This window comes from Lathyrus oleraceus, chromosome 4, assembly GCF_024323335.1.
Source record: "Lathyrus oleraceus cultivar Zhongwan6 chromosome 4, CAAS_Psat_ZW6_1.0, whole genome shotgun sequence".
Lineage (NCBI taxonomy): Eukaryota > Viridiplantae > Streptophyta > Magnoliopsida > Fabales > Fabaceae > Lathyrus > Lathyrus oleraceus.
This window is the reverse complement of record NC_066582.1, coordinates 331,826,317-331,843,551: the sequence shown is the minus strand read 5'-3', so window position 1 is coordinate 331,843,551 and position 17,235 is coordinate 331,826,317. Positions and strand designations below refer to the sequence as shown.

The 17,235-nt window shown below is 39.9% G+C and overlaps 1 non-coding gene across 1 annotated transcript; it reads right to left on the bottom strand.

The window, feature by feature from the left end:
* Nucleotides 1-7,813: 7,813 nt before the first annotated feature.
* Nucleotides 7,814-7,920, bottom strand: LOC127077515 (small nucleolar RNA R71). The gene has a single exon (XR_007787314.1). It is a non-coding gene; the product is annotated as a small nucleolar RNA R71 (small nucleolar RNA).
* Between the last annotated feature and the right edge of the window lie 9,315 nt (nucleotides 7,921-17,235).

Sequence of the window (17,235 nt, the reverse complement as noted above, 5' to 3'; positions counted from 1 at the left end):
GCGTGTTATATTCAGAATAGAATCTCTATAAGACCTATTCTAGAGAAGACTCCCTATGAACTGTGTAAGGGAAGAAAACCCAACATTTCCAATTTTCCATCCTTTTGGATGCTCTTGTTTTATTCTCAATACTAAAGAACATCTGAATAAGTTTGACTCAAAAGCACAAAAAGGTATTATGTTAGGATACTCAGAATGCTCTAAAGGCTATAGAGTATACAACACAGAAACCAAAATTGTGGAAGAATCAATACATGTCAGATTTGATGATAAGCTTGACCCTAAAAAGTCAAAGCTAGTTGAGAAACTTGCAGATTTGGAAATCACTCTTGCAGGTTCTCACGAAAAGACTATAGCACCAAAAGTATCTGATAAACAAAGTCCAGATGAAATTGAAGCTTCAACTATCCAGAAAACATCAAGAAGTCTCCCCAACATCTCTGAAGATTTGATTATGGGAAACAAGGATGAACCTGTCAGAACTAGGTCAACATTCAAAGTATCTGAAGAAACTCCTCTAGGACTAGTATCTCTGATTGAGCCTACTTCCTGTGATGAGGCACTTCTAGAAAACAACTGGGTTCTAGCGATGAAAGAAGAGCTAGATCAATTATCAAAGAATGATGTATGGGATCTTGTTCCAAAGCCTAAAGGAACTCACATTATTGGAACCAGATGGGTGTTCAGAAACAAACTGAATGAAAAAGGAGAAGTTGTCAGGAATAAAGAACGACTGGTGGCACAGGGGTACAATCAACAGGAAGGCATTGACTACAACGAAACCTTTGCCCCAGTCGTCAGGTTAGAATCTATTCACTTACTTGTTTCATTTATTGTAAATCATTCAATCAAACTATATCAAATGGATGTCAAAAGTGCATTCCTTAATGGTTATATATCAGAAGAAGTCTATGTCAATCAACCTCCAGGTTTTGAAAACTCTAAATGTCCAGAACACGTTTTTAAAATTAAGAAATCATTGTATGGTTTAAAACAAGCTCCTAGAGCTTGGTATGAAAGATTAAGTAACTTTCTTTTGGAACACGATTTTATTAGAGGAAAGGTTGACTCTAAACTCTTCTGTAAAAACATTATAAATGATCTCATGATATGCCAGATACATGTTGATGACATTATTTTTGGTTCAGATAACCCTCCTGTATGTCAAGAATTCTCTGAGCTAATGTAGGCAGAATTTGAAATGAGCTTAATGCAAGAACTAAAGTTCTTCCTAGGGATTTAAATCAATCAAGCTTTCAGAAGCTACCTACGTTTATCAAAGTAAAAACATAAAAGACATTCTGAAGAAGTTCGAAATGGATGAATACAAACCTGCTAAGACACCAATGCATCCAACCTGCATTCTGGAAAAAGAAGAAACTAGCAAGAAGGTTTGTCAGAAGCTCTATCGTGGTATGATAGGCTCTATTCTCTATCTGACGGTTACATGCCCTGATATTCTGTTTAGTGTATGTCTCTGTGCCAGATTCCAATCAGATCCTAGAGAATCTCATTTAACAACTGTTAAAAGAATCCTCTGGTATCTGAAAGGGACCCCTAACCTTGGCCTGATGTATGAGAAAACATCAGAGTATAGGCTCTCTGGTTATTGTGATGCAGATTATACAGGAGACAGAATGGAATGCAAAAGTACATCTGGGAACTGTCAGTTCTTGGGCAATAATCTCATATCATGGGCCAGCAAAAGACAATCAACAATAGCGCTAACCAGTGCAGAAGCAGAATATATATCAGCATCACTCTGCACTACTCAAATGCTCTGGATGAAAAATCAACTTGAGGACCTTCTGATCATTGAGAGTAATGTTCCTATTTTTTGTGACAATACTGCTGCCATTTGTTTAAGTAAGAATCCTATTTTTCATTCCAGAGCCAAGCACATAGAAATAAAACATCATTTCATTAGAGACTATGTTCAAAAAGGGGTAATAACTTTAAAATTTATTGATACAGACCATCAATGGGCTGACATTTTTACTAAACCCCTCGCTGAAGACAAATTCTCTTTCATTTTGAAAATTTTAAACATTCAAATTTGTCCAAAATAAAAATGTGCCTCTCTGAAATAGCAAAATAAGACTCTGAACTAAGCATATGGTATTTGGACATGACTCTGATGCTACTACCGATTAGAAGCTATCTGAATCATAAATCCTCAGGAACCAAACCTTTGGTATTCCTGAAGATCAGATTAAGTAACACGTGGTACCTCGTGCGTCTGACCTTGGAACTTCTAGACAGCTGTCTAGCAGAAATCAAGAGACAGACTCTTGAAATCTCCTCGAGCAGTGTGCTGATTTAGGGATTAGACCTCCATCATGGGCTGTAATCATTCTCCTCCAAACGTGCTAACTTGGTTAACGTGCTGCATTTAATGTTTTAACAGTTAAACTCTCTTAATATTGTCGTTTTGCATGCTCCTTATGGGTATAAAATATTTTCACACACTACAATTGCACACTTTACACTCACGTCTACACTAAACCCTCTCTCTCTCTCTCTCTCTCTCTCAGTTCTTCATCATCCTCAAGATTTATGTAGTTCTTCATCAAGTTCTTCATTCAACTTTCATCATCAACCTTATTCTTCATGGATACTCAACAATAATCCGTCTACAACTTCTCTCAACAAATGAACTCAACGGAACAGACACCCATTTCTACTCAACAAACAACAACAACCACCGGCCTCGTCTCAACCCCCATCTACAGGGAACCCCATATCCTTGATCGTGAACCTGACATCCACCTAGCAACACCGTTTGAAAAGCTTGAAGTACTGTGTGAGTCGCTAGTGGATTTTGAAAACATGAAGAAGAATGATGTAGACCTAACTGAAGAGTTAAGGTTGCAAGGGTGGGAAACCTATTTTCAAAGACTCTATGGTCTTGTGTACACAAACCTGGTGATGGAGTTCTAGAGTTTCGTAGACTCAGATGATCATTACATTGTCTCTTACGTTCTGGGAGTCAAAATAGTCATCACTGAGAAATCTATCGCCTCTCTTCTGAACATGGAGAAGACATGAGGAAGACGCATCTACAACATCAACCCTAGGGCAAAATACTTGTCCTAGGAAATCAACCCTACTCTCTTTCAACAGAATGTTTAAGGCAAACACTCAAAGAACAAAGAGCTCCATCAGAACCTCTGTGTCTGGTTGAAGATCATCTTAGGCATCATTCATCATCGCCCTGCATCAAACTCTTATGACTACATCAAAACAAATCAGAAGTGTATTCTCTACTACATCCACAAGGGGCTGAAATTGTGTCTGCCAACATTGCTCTTCAAGTACCTCAAAGACTCTATCAAAGATACCAGAAACAACATGAATACCAGGAACTACATCCCTATGGGAAGACTTATCTCAGATGTTCTTATAGAAAGTGGCTTAGTGGATCACCTAATCCATCTCAGACTAATGGAAGATGTCACTATTGACATTGGGAGGCCTCTAAATGCTCGGAATCTGAAGAGCATGGTGATTATTGATCAAGTCAGAGCTAAACCAACACTAGACACCTCCTGGGAAGAACTCAGGAATCATAGGAAGATTCCCAACAGGCTCTCTCTGTTCTCCAAGATTGACCCTCCAGAAGTGGTAGCTTACTATCTACAGGATCTTTCCAATCAAGGGGTGGACATCTCTGATTTCTCAGTGGACTGGCTACCTGAGCATCCATCACACTTCATGAAGAGGATACGAGAGCCCTCTGAGAAGTCCAAGAAGGTAAAGAAAGCAAGACTAGGAGAATCCTATGGGTCAAGACCTCCAGCCCCTCTGGCTGGCTCTCTAAGTAAGTCTATACTTCTCTCACGCTCTGTTAAAATAAAACATATTGCCTCTTATCTTCCCCAAACCACTCCAATATACACCTCCTCTGAAACACCTCCCTCAACCACCAGAACCTCTAACCTACCCTCACTTAAAGTCAACCTTGTTACCACCACACTACCTATTTTTGAAGCAGAAATGCTGAATGAAACTACCTCACCATCATCATCATCCTCACCCCAATCCCCACCATACTATGTTCTCACCTCTGACAATGAACCATCTAACCCCCAATCCCCCACTCTGGCTCAGCTACAAGCTCATGCTCTGGCCTCTCAACAGCCATCACACTCTGAACCTGAACCAGAAGTCACTTCCCCACCCCCTGAACATCCAAATCCAACTACATCTGAACAACCTCAAACACCACCACCTGCACAACAACCAAATCCACCTCCTGAACAACCAATCAACTCTGAACCTCAACCAATCCACTAACTATCTGAACCAAATTCACAACCTGAACAAACAACACCATCCCCCTCTGCCATTCCCACACCACCAACCTCTGTTGCCTCAATCACTCCCACTCTCAATCTTGGTGACACCAATCCATCTTCTCCGTCCTCCCCAACCTCTGCCACTGAACCAGAAACAACCTTCCCTACCCTAGAAGAAGCAATAAAAGTTTTTGCAGAGTCTTCAGTAGAGAAGATCAAGTCTCTAACTATCAATTCTGACATCAGTGATGATCCCTCTAAAGTAAGGATCCATTGGAACAGATTGGTTAGTTGGATGAACTCTGAAGCCTTCAAACTGAAAGGCCTATCTGAATAAATCCGCAACGACTTCATCAGAGATGCTGGTATAAGGCTCCAAGAACGTCTGTCCAGAGAAGCTGAGGAACATGCTAGGAAGGAGAACAGTGGATCAGAGAAGCTGAAGAAGAACAGTGGATCAGAGAAGCTGAAGAAAAAGCTGTTGCTGCTGAGGTTGAGGCTAAAGCTAAAGCCGAAGCTGAAGAAGCAGCACGTGTTGCTACAGAGGAAGCTGCCAAGGCCAAAGCTGATGCTCTGACTCAGGGGGAGCACTCTAACTTTGGGTTTGCCCATCTGGTCTTGAAGACTCTGGAGAAGCTACAAAAAGAATAACAAGTGGTTCGAGCTAGGCTAGATCAACAGGACTCGGTCAACATCAACATTCAAAACATGTTATCTCAGCTGCTACAAAGGATGCCTCCGCCCCCAAACCTTTAGGCACTTAAGCTATTTATTTGTTGCTTCTTCTTCCGATGTTTTTCTTGCTTTCTGATCTATGCCCTCTATGCTACTTATCTATACTTATTTTTCTATGCTATATAAATATTTGTTTTTCTTGCTATGTCTTTTTGATTCTGACAAAAAGGGGGATAACTAAAATAGCTCTGATGGAAACAAAACTAAAACCTCTCAAGGCACTACAAACATTAAATTATTAAACTAGTGACTTAAGATAAGAACCTCTGATTAACCTAAGGATCTAACTCAGGGGGAGTCCCATTCCTTATCTGATCTAAGATTGTTTTTTTGTTTCACCTCTGCTCTGTCTTGTTTTGTCATCATCAAAAAGGGGGAGATTGTAAGAACAAAGTTAGTTCTACAACATAGCTCTAAGATTTTGATGATAATAAAGGATGAAACAAAAATGGTACCTTAACGAAAATTTTCTTAAGTGTGCAGGTGATGACACTGAATTTCACCGTATTTTCGACTCCGATTTCGCATGCATTTTAGTTGTTTTATTATTATTTTGTTATGTTATTACTATGTTTTTCTTTGTTTTAAGGTTTTCAGTCTAATCGGAGCCCCGATCGAGAAAAGGAGTGAAAATGAGCTAAAAAGACTAAAAATCAGCATTTTGCACTTGTGGCTCCCACTGTGGCTGGCGCCATGGATCCAGCCATGATGTGTCATAGTTCAACTTCTCCTAAACTGCCACACCTCCCACTATCTCCACTTGGGCACCACAATTTACCCTTATGGCGGGCGCCATGGTGTTGTGGAGGGCGCCACAAGAAGAAAGAAGTTTCCCTCCCAAATTCAAACTGAAGGGCATCCTATTTTTTCCATTATTTTCCTTGCTTATAAATAGAGACTCGATTTCATTTGTTTCAGTATCCAAAGTTAGAACAAACGTAGTTACAATTAGGCATATATTCAGTATTGTAAAAGTGGTAATCGCTTCACATCAGAGTGTTGCCACAACTGTGTAAACGAGTCTGTAATCGAGTTTGGAGCACTTTGGAAGGAAGTTAATCCTGCCGCCATTTTCATTTCCATTTCGCACTTTATTCAACCCTCCGATTGGAGCAGGTTTTTATTGCTTTACCTTTGTCTACTTTACTTTCCCGCACTGTCTTTACTTTATTTATTTCTCGCACTCACACTACTTTATTTATTTCCCGCACTCGCACTACTTTATTTATTTCTCGCACTCACACTACTTTATTTATTTCCCGCACTCGCACTACTTTATTTATTTCCCCCACTCGCACTACTTTATTTATTTCTCGCACTCACACTACTTTATTTATTTCCCGCACTCGCACAACTTTATTTATTTCTCGCACTCACACTACTTTTATTTATTTCTCGCCCTCGCACTACTTTTATTTAAATTAAAATGCACCTTTACTTTACCATGTCTAGCTAAATCTATAAAGGTTAGAATGTAAGGATCGTAATTGAACCGATAACCCGTACAATTGTTTGTAGAAGCACTTAAGGGTTATTTTGACTTTCAACTTAAGTTTTCCCGCACTTAATTTCTGTTGGGTAAGATCGAAAGCCTTCCAACGTCTTTTTAAACTTAGTTGTTTTTAACTATTTCAAATACAGCGAAAGCGCTTTGTTTAGTTCATTAGGAGTTTTTAACTTAAAAAGAAAAGTGATTTTAAAACTATTTTCGGACGCATTTATAAGTTTAGAGTCAGGTTCATGAGAACCTCTTTTTGTTAAGAAATCCATGTCAAAATGCTTTTCAACTTAGTCAAGATACTATATTTCTTAAAAATAGGTTTACTACTCTAACGCAATGCGTGCCTTTTTATAAGTGACAATAAGAGGGTTTGATTAGGGAGTACAACTCGGTTCTGAATACGCGAAAGCGACAGTTCCCGTTAAATTAGTTCATTTCAAAGTAGGAAACACTACCCATAAGTAATTCTATTAGCAAGTACTTGGATTATTAATTGATTATGTGAATTACATTCGAACCTGTCTTTATTTATTGAATTTAATTTAATACTTTATTTCCATCTGCGCACTCTAAAAACCCCTATTTCGATTACCTTAGATAAAAATCGTAACAATAGATAACGATAGATTGACACTTGGTCTCTGTGGATTCGACAATCTTTTATATTACTCTGACGCGTTCGTATACTTGTGAAATCCACGCATCAAGTTTTTGACGCAGTTGTCGGGGACCAATTTCGTCAAATTTCGTACCCTGTTGTTATATCGTTTAGACTTAGGTTGTTACCTGTCGGTCAATGCGAAGAACTCGCAGCACCGAAAGCTTAGTATATCCTCTGGCGGGAACTGAACATTACGCTCGCGCACGTTTATTTTTCCATAGAATTAGGAGAGCTATGGTCGAAGATCAAAATTATAGACCTCTTAAGGACTTCGCCCAACCATCCAATGACGAACCTAGTTCTAGTATAGTAAACCTAACCATCCCAGCTAATAATTTCGAACTTAAACCCTCCCTGTTGCAACTAGTGCAACAAAGACAATTCGCAGGTCTTGCTACTGAGAATCCAAACCAACATTTAAAAATCTTTATCTAATTAGCAGACACATTTAAAACCAATGGAGCTTCTCCTGAAGCAATCCGTTTAAGATTATTCCCTTTCTCCCTCAGAGATAAAGCCCTATCATGGTTAGATTCCCTTCCACCCAATTCCATAACAACTTGGGATAACCTTAGAAAAGTATTCCTTGCTAAATACTTTCCCCCAAGTAAGACCGCCGTTCTTTGAAACCACATAACAAGATTTACCCAGAACCAAGGAGAATCATTGTTCGAAGCTTGGGAGAGATATAAAGAGCTGTTAAGAGCATGCTCACATCATGGTTTAGAAAATTGGTTAATCATTCAGACCTTCTATAATGGACTTCACTATAACACTAAGATGACCATCGACGCCGCCACAGGCGGTGCACTGATGAACAAACCTTACCCTGAAGCTAGTGCCCTCATCGAAGATATGGCTCAAAACCATCAATCATGGGGAGTCGAACGAGCGACAGTTGAGAAGAAGGAAGCCCAAGGAGGAGTACATGAGTTAAGCTCTATAGGCATGATGCAAGCTAAGATGGACGCGTTGGCCCTCAAGGTCGAGCATATGTGTATAAACCCGAACACTACAGCTGCAATTTCATCGAATTTTGAGATATGTGGAACCAAAGGACACCAATCTAAAGAATGCAGTCTCTTAAACGAAACCCACTCTTAGCAAGTGAACTACACCCAAGGGAACCCATATTCAAACACCTATAACCCTTGATGGAGGAATCACCCGAACTTCTCCTATAAGAACAATAACCCTATCCAAAATAATGCACCTCCGAGACAAACAGGTTTCCGAGCCCCAAGACCAAATCAACCTATGCAACCCGTGCCACCAAAGCCGAGCCTTGAGAAAATTATGGAAAATTTTATTATTGCTCAAACCCAATAAAACAAAGAGTTCATAAACCAAAACATTCACGTTAACAAACTGACTTCCCAATTAGGAACCAAGGTTGACCAAGTAGTTACTCACACCAAGATGCTTGAAACCCAGATCTCCCAGGTAGCTTTAAACCAAGCCCCCCAGACTACACCTGGAGGACAGTTCCCTGGACAACCTCAACAAAATCCAAGACGACAAGCCAATGTCATTACCCTACGAAGTGGGAAGGCTTGTGATGAGCCACCAAACCCAAGATTGAGCGAACCCAGAACTTCTAAGGAATATACCGAACCCACGGACAAAGTAAAGGAACCAGAGGAATCTGAATAACAGGAAAGGTCAAGAAAAAGGAGAAGAACCTAAAGACAAAACTTATGTACCACCCCCACCATATAAACCACCGATACCATATCCGCAAAGACTAAAACAAACCAAGATCAATAACCAGTATCAGAAATTCATTAAGGTTATAGAAAAAATTCACGTAGAAATCTCTTTCACAGAAGCCATCACCCAAATACCTTCTTATGCCAAGTTTCTCAAAGACATCCTTACCAACAAACGTAGACTCGACGATCTGAAGCCCTTGGAATGCAATTCTATTTCTGAGAATAAGTTAGCCAAAAAAGATAAAGATCCTGGGAATTTCTCCATTCCTTGTCTTTCGGGAAGTCATGTCATCGAAAAAGCTTTTCTAGACTTAGGAGCTAGTGTGAGCTTAATGCCTTTAGTAGTTTGTGAGAGGTTAAACTTAGGAGAATTACAGCCTACTAAGATGTCAAATCAATTAGCTGATAAATCTGTTAAGTATCCGATAGGCATATTAGAAGACGTCCCTGTTAGGATAGGTCAGTTATTTATCCCTATTGATTTTGTTGTCATGGACATCAAAGAGGATAATGATATACCAATCCTTCTAGGTAGACCGTTCTTATCAACTGCATGAGCCATAATATATGTCAAGAGAGGAAAGTTGACCTTTGAGGTAGGTGACGAGAAAATAGAATTTATACTTTCGAAATTTCTTATGGCACCTGTGATGGGAGACGCATGTTATGCCATAGATATCATTGATGAATGCGTTAGGGAAATAGAACAAGAAGAAATCATAAAAACAATTAAGTTGCCATCAACTCTCATACTGGAAGATGATGACTTTAGGAAGCCCTACATCGATGATAACCTTTACGAATGTTTATCCCTTACCCCAAATCCTATGCCATGTCCTAATAAACAAACCTTAGAACTTAAGAAACTGCCTAAGAACCTGAGATATGAGTTCCTTGATGAAGAGATGAACCGTCCAGTTATAGTTAGTGTTGCCTTGAGCCAAGAGGAAACAGACCAACTCTTAGATGTTTTACGAAGATATCCCTCAACCTTAGTATATAATATCTCTGACCTGAAAGGTATAAGCCCATCTGAATGCATGCATCGGATTTCGCTCGAAGAAGATTCAAAGCCCTCCAGAGAACATCGGAGAAGAATAAAACCTATAATGAGTGATGTTGTTAAAAAAGAAGTTCTTAAGTTACTTGAGGCAAGTATAATCTATCAGATCTCGGATAGTAAGCGGGTGAGACCTGTGCATGTAGTACCTAAAAAGGTAGGCATCACAGTCGTGCAAAACGATAAAGGCGAACATGTAGCAAAACGGATAGAAGGAGGATGGCGGATGTGCATAGACTACAGAAAGTTAAATAAAGCAACCAGGAAGGATCATTTCCCTTTACCATTTATAGACAAGATGTTGGAGCGTCTAGCCATACACTCTTACTTCTGCTATCTAGATGGATACTCTGGATTCTTCCAAATACCTATCCACCCTGAAGATCAAGAAAAAACTACCTTTACATGCCCTTATGGAACGTTTGCCTACAGACGAATGCCATTCGGCCTCTGTAATGCCCCAGCTACTTTCCAACGCTGCATGATGTCAATCTTTGCAGATTACCTAGATGGTATCATGGAAGTGTTTATGGATGATTTCTCGGTTTGCGGATTCGATTTCAAAAATTATCTTGCTAACCTTGAGAAAATTCTCGAGAGATGCGTGGAGATGAACCTCGTGCTAAACTGGGAAAAGTGTCATTTCATGGTCACCGAAGGGATTGTTTTAGGACATATAGTTTCCGAAAAAGGTATAGAGATAAATAGAGCTAAGATAGAAGTCATAGAGAACCTAAAACCACCAAAAACTATTAGAGAAGTACAAAGTTTCCTTGGACATGCTGGATTCTACCGGCGTTTTAGCAAGGACTTCTCCAAAATAACTAAACCTTTAACTGGCCTTTTAATGAAAGATGCTGAATTCATTTTCGATGGAAAATGTAATGAAGCATTTAATCTTTTAAAGCAAGCATTAATATCATCACCTATTATGCAACCCCCTGATTGGTCAGAACCTTTTGAGATAATGTGCGATGCTAGTGATTATGAGGTTGGAGCCGTTCTAGGACAAAGGAAAGATAAAAAATTACATGTGATTTATTATGCCAGTAGAACCCTAGACGATGCCCAACTTAACTACGCAACAACTGAAAAGGAATTACTCGCTGTAGTTTTCGCTATAGACAAATTTAGATCTTATCTAGTAGGAGCCAAAATTATAGTTTACACCGATCATGCTGTCATTCGTTACCTATTAAGTAAAAAAGATGCCAAGCCCATGTTACTCCGATGGATTCTGTTACTACAAGAGTTTGATTTAGATATCAGAGATAAAAAAGACACTGAAAATGTAGTAGCTGATCACCTCTCTAGGCTAGAACATCTGAAACCAGACTTAGTACCCATAAATGATGATTTTGCCTATGATAGACTGATAGCTAGACTAGAAACCATTGAAGATGATATAGCCTAGGCCCTCATGAGCACTTCCAAAAATCCTTAGCTGTAAGTAACGTGCCATGGTATGCAGACTTTGTTAATTACCTAGTTGTTGATATCGTACCCCCTGATCTTGACTACCACCGGAAGAAGAAGTTCTTCAACGATGTGAGAATCTTTTATTGGGACGAACCGCTCCTTTTCAAAAGGGGTAAAGACGGCATTTTTCGCTGATGCGTTCCAGAAGAGGAGGTAAAAAGTATAATTGAGCATTGTCACTCTGCACCCTATGGTGGACATGTGAGGACCTCTAAGACATACGCCAAGATTCTTCAAGCTGGCCTATTCTGGCCTACCATGTGGCGCGATGTCCATGCTTGCATTGTCAAATGTGATAGATGCCAACGCACGGGAAATATTTCAAGGCGTGACGAAATGCCTCTAAGAATTATTCAGGAAGTAGAACTCTTCGACGTTTGGGGTATAGATTTCATGGGACCTCACCATCTTTAGGAAACAAGTATATCTTAGTAGTTGTGGACTACGTGTCTAAGTGGATTGAAGTTATAGCTGCACCCACAAACGACACTAGGGTGGTGATCAAGTTATTTAAGAACTATATATTCCCTCGATTTGGAACACCCCGTTTAGTCATAAGCGATGGAGGACCGCACTTCATATCGAGAATATTTGATAAACTTTTAAGCAAATATGGAGTTAGGCATAGAGTAGCAACACCATACCACCCACAGACTAATGGCCAAGTAGAAGTATCCAATAGGGAGATAAAACAAATTCTAGAAAACAATGTTTCTATATCTAGAAGAGACTAGTCTCAGAAGCTTCAAGAAGCATTATGGGCCTACCGAACCGCTTTCAAAACCCCTATAGGAACAACTCCCTACCAACTAGTCTATGGAAAGTTCTGTCATTTACCTTTCGAATTAGAGCATAAGGCCTATTGGGCCATTAAAACTTTGAATTTGGATTACCTGACCGCTGGTGAAAAACGTATCCTTAACATCCACAAACTGGAAGAACTCAGGCAATCTGCCTACGAGAATGCCAAAATATACAAAGAGAGAACAAAAGCTTGGCATGACAAAAGAATTGTGAAGAAAGATTTCAATATAGGCGACCCTGTTCTCCTGTTCAACTCTAGGTTACGACTTTTCCCTGGGAAGCTGCGTTCAAGATGGATTGGCCCTTCCAAAGTATCTAAGATTCTGAGATCCGGAGCTGTAGAAATCAAGAACGAAACTTGTAGTCCATTCATTATGAATGGGCAAAGACTGAAGCTCTACGAAGGAGGAGACATTCCAACAGACTACTCCAGCCACACTCTGATAGATCCACCGATTCCTATAACAAGTGTATAAATTCCGATCGTCAAGCTAATGACGTTAAACAAGCGTTGCTTGGGAGGCAACCCACGATTTTCTTATCTTGTTTTAATTTTTTGCATTTATTTACTTTATTTTATTTTTTTATCATATTTTCAACAAGACTAAATATCATTTGCAATGTTTGTGTTTTCAGGACCCTTTTCCCTTACCTTTGCAGGATGCGGAACTTTGATGACATGCACATAGCTTTCAGAGATGATGCCCAGAGGGAGCGTTACATAGCTCTCTACCAGCGCCCTATGGCCCCTACACGCTATCTAGACCAGCACTGCATGGAAGCCCTAGGCATTGAACCGTGCATCAGATTTCTGTGCCACCAACTCCAATGGGATGAGTTCGTTGACGACCTGAGCAACACCTACAGGAACTTGACATTGGAGTTCCTCGGCTCGTTTGATTATGATCCTTACTCCGTACCAGATGGGTATGCTGTTTTTAGGCTATTTGGGATTGAGTACTCTTTCAGCCAGAAGGAGTTCAGTGACTTATTAGGTTTTCAGACCACCCCCGGCGCTATCCCTGAGACGCCGATGGGATACTTTCTGGGTAAGGTAGTGGAGAAATTATGGAGCGATATCTCTGGTGGAGGGAGTCAGGATCCTTATACTCAGTTGTCCCAGGCTATGCACAACCCTGCTATGAGGTACTTCCAGATGATACTGGCACACTCCTTCCTTGGAAGACCAGATGCTGAGACTTTGGTGAGTGAGGAGGAGATATTCTTATTATTTTGTGCATCCCAGTCTCGCCCTGTGGCATGTGGGAACTTTCTGTTGTATGGCCTTAGTAGTGTTTCCAGATCATCCGAAGGAGTTATTCATGTAGGAGGGATCGTCACACAGATTGCCATCGCCTTAGGTCTACCCCGCAAGCTGCTACGTCTCAGGACCTTCTATGGGTACACTACTATGGATATCGATTTCTGCCTGACCAGAGGATTGATGAGGAGATCCTTTTTCAATCCCAGACAGTTCAGATTATTGATTGATAGTGAGGCGATACACTACTTTACACTGCCATATCCGATGATGACCAATATTCATGACCCAGCTAACTGGAGTTATGCTTTGGAGGGTCATGGTGAGACTATCGAGGAGCCTAGATCCCCACCTGTTGTTGAGTATACCCCTACACCGCCTTCACCCAGGATTATTGTGCTCTCTAATAATTTATCTTTGCAGACCCCAGACATCCGCACGCAGATTGCCGAGTGTCGCAGAGAGATTGCCGAGCTTAGGCAGGAGGTGGTTGACCTTACCTTACAGATGGCAGTATCCGATCTTACACATGCTACCGAGGCTGATTGTTTGTACCAGGAGATCCAAGAGCTTCGTTAGGAGATAGCCGTACTTCGTGGATCCAGTAAGGCAGACGAACCCCCTGCTATTTGATTTTACCATCTCGTTTTATTTTGTCTCATTTATGCTTATATTTTTCGCATTTTCCTAACTTATTCTATATTATTGCATTTGGTATATTTTCTTAATTATGTTAGCACATTGATATCTCCATATATATATATATATATATATATATATATATATATATATATATATATATATATATATATATATATATATATATATATATATATATATATATATATATATATATATATATATATATTATGTGTCTTTATTATATTTATATTTATATTATAGTCTAATTATATTAATTATTTGTCTATTTATTAGTCTAATGTTTAAATTTTATTTTTATAAAATTGTGCAAGCCTTATTTCATTAAGGAAAAAAACAATGAAAATGCTATTCGAACCCCCCAACCGAAAAGAGAATGGAGAAGCCCATACCAAATGAGTAAAAATCCGGCCCAGCTGAAATTAGCCTTGTGGCGCCCGCCATGGACGTTGTGGCACCCGCCACAGCGTCTGTAAAAGCTCGGGGCAGAACCTCATATTCCACCATTTTTAACCTTTCCAACCTCCAAAACCCATTTTTTCACCTTCCAAAAACTATCTTGAACCCCATAAAACCTCCCACATTTCTCATCTTCTCATCATACAAATCACCTTCCTAACTTCTGTTTTCATTTTCATCCGTCAATATTCATAAAATTCCCACCTTTATACAAACCCATCTTCATATTCTTCATCACATTCCAAGAGCTAAATAATGGAGTTCAACGGATTTATCCTTCGTGAAGGGAAACCGGGAGATAGGCAGAGGAGGATTATCGAAAGATTACAAAATCGGGAAATTCTCTCGACAAGGTACGTGGATGATAATTGTCTTTACACTTTGGGTATCTACCATAGCATTTTTCATTTATTAGATAATTTAGGCTTGCACACTATCTTTTCAAACAGAGAGCCTACCTTTGAGCGATTGACAATCGAGTTTTTAAGTTCTTTAATTTATATTGTCAATCCTAACACTGCTAGTACAGTTGGTACTGTTCGATTTAGAATGTTTGTTGTTGAGTATGAATTTAGTACTGACGAACTAGCAGGTCTGTTAGGAATTCCTCATGGGAAGGTGCTATTTGTGAGGCCCCTTTGGATTTGGATTGGTCAGTCGAGGTGTTTTCCTTCTGGCAGAGATTGTCTAACACTTCAATAAATTCTTTTGAAGGAATTCTTGCCTCGACCATCCATAACCCGACCATCAAAGTTTTTAGATATCTGTTGGCATGTACTATTTTTGGCCGGGAGAATCCAAACAAGTTCAATGCTCGAGAGCTTCTATTTTTGTAAGGAAGCCTCACAAATAGAAGAATTAATTCGGTCCCGTTTATGATTGCTCATATGGCTTTAACTCTTAATAAAATGGGACCTATTGTTTTTGGAGGACTCATTACGTCTATTGCTCGGGCTCTTTACCTGAACAATGAGATAGCTACCTTAGATCCCTTAGCTCCTCGCACAATCAACCTAAAATTTCTGAGAGATATGAAATTATGCCGATTGAGAAGAGAGGGAGGTTATGTGCTTATGGTTCATGGTATAGCTATCCCATCTGTTGTCTTACCGTGCACTAGACGTACTGATGTACGTAATGAAAGGAATTGGACCTATATTTTAGATGCTCCACCTGTTTTGGGTCCACTTCCTCCTAATGTTCCTGATGAGGAGGGACACGACACTAATGAAGAGTTTGATCGGAGAGAACAATCTCTCATACCTCATGTGTCCCCCCATCACCCTTCACCATCACACACCACACCATCTTCTTCTTTTGCAGGTTTTGCCCCTGGCTTCTATATTACAGAGGAGATATGGCGCGACCACATGGCTAGAGAGCAAAGGCGTGATGACCTACTCTCCACCATTCAACAACAACTGGAAGACAACATGAGCTTCATGCAAGAATCGCAGCGGAGGACAGATAGATCCTATGAGACTGTTGTACAGTCCCTGCTTACGATCACAAACGAGCAAGTCCGTCAGCAAAACTACCATCGTAAACATTCTGCGCTGATAAAGGCCACTCAGGGTTACATTTTAAGCAACCTTCGAGAGGTGAGGACTGCTCAGGATGCCTTACAGGCCAGGATGGATCAGAGAGACCACTCAGGATGCCTTCGAGAGGTGAGGACTGCTCAGGATGCCTTACAGGCCAGTGGTCAGCAGTAGGATGACATGTTACTCTCCCCTTATCTTATTTCGAAAGATTGGGGACAATGTTCGATTTAAGTGTGGGAGGAGATTTTATCGCTTCCTATTTTTATTTGTTGTTTTAGTTAGATTGTTTATTTTTATTGCTTTTTAGTTGTTCACTTTGCTTCATTTTTCTTAGTTTGAGTGTTTTAGATAATGCATGAGTCTGACGAGTCACCAATATAGTGTATCTTTAGTATAGTCTAATCTCCCAGTTCCTTTAGCCCTACCAAAAAAAATTTGCAAAAGAAAACGATGTTATTCTGAAAGTTTTTTGGGTTTTAAGACGGGTTTGAGTAAGGATGTGGTGACTTGGGAGAACTGTTTTGAAACATCAGTATTGCTTTAGCACCATAGACTTCATGAATATAGGAATCACTCCTGAAACCCATATACCATGGCCTTAATCATCATTTCAGTATAGTCGTCAGTAGTTTATTCTAGCAGTCAGCTCCGGCCTCCGCATCCTCTACGTAGGGGACCGATGACCATAAGTGAATGATCCAGTGAAATAAATAAAAGAAAAGAAAAGGCAACTCCAGTATAGGTGACCCTCACAAAGTCATTTAAACCAAAAAATTGTAAAAGTTTGCTACAAAAGAAAAAGAAAAAGAAAAACTCACCCGCTGTTAGTTGGTTTAGAGGTATCTCGTGCTGAACTCGGTAGGGCGGATTACGATCTGATCCCCCATAACTGCAGTTGGGTCAAATAAAAGGGTTTACACAAATTTATGTGTCAGGAACCCCATGATTGGATCATAATCACTAACAGGTCACTCTGCTATGAAGCATGTACGGATAACAGACTTAATGTGATTGCGCCTGAATGAAAAGGACCCAAAAAGAGAAGAAGAGGTAGGCCTAGG